The sequence below is a fragment of the Amia ocellicauda genome, unplaced genomic scaffold, assembly GCF_036373705.1.
Source record: "Amia ocellicauda isolate fAmiCal2 unplaced genomic scaffold, fAmiCal2.hap1 HAP1_SCAFFOLD_137, whole genome shotgun sequence".
Taxonomy (NCBI): Eukaryota; Metazoa; Chordata; class Actinopteri; order Amiiformes; family Amiidae; genus Amia; species Amia ocellicauda.
Window position 1 is genome coordinate 93,832 of NW_027102700.1, and position 889 is coordinate 94,720.

Here is an 889-nt window from a genome sequence, read left to right on the forward strand (position 1 = left end):
AGTGGTCTATGCGATTACACCCTGTTGGTGTTATTAAGAACGCCAAGTACCAGAATGCAGAGCGGGACTGATTTTTGTGCCGTGACTTGTCGGGGGAAAAACGCGCAGAAAAAACGGACGAGAAGGTGAAGGTAGTATGGCGGTGATGCACGCGTTGGTGAAGTGGGAAAGCGGGGTCGACAAAGACTCTTACAGCGTGATTCCCACTGCTTGCTTTCGCAATTTTGATTTATTCAGCATTGCTGATGATGACGAAGAGACGACTCGAAACTTCAGAGCAGAGTGGAGAGACACGAACAAACCTCCAAAAGGTGGATGGCCTGTCCATGAAGCGCAGATCATTATGACTGGTAACAATGTTTATTTAAAAAAAAAAAACATTAAAGTCTTTACATGCTATTTGATATATACAATCACAGTATATTTGAAATGAATGTTTAAGTTATTAATGTGTTGTACTTCTAACATACTCTTATAACATGGTAGGTGGTGGTGAGGGCGCTAAAAACTCGTCATACATGACTGGCATTTGTAAGAACGATTTATTGTGTGTTGTGCTTTACAATAAAATCCCCCAAATCACAAAATAAATTAAACCAGATATAATTTAACTTCAGTTTTGATTCAGTGTTGGCTGTTCATCTTAATTTGTATGGTCAAAGCACAGTATTTTTATGACAAATAAATATAATCCCCAAATATCTGTGGACATAATGCAGGGTTTTATTTATTTTATTTTTATTTTAGGAAAAGAAGGCGAACTAAGAAGAAAACTTAATGACCTAACAAAAATGCCCTGTCCTAAAATGAAGAGAGTACCTAAACCAAACAAAAAACTTCAAATTTCAGATGATAGTGACCTTGATGAACCACAGTTACCGGTGAGATA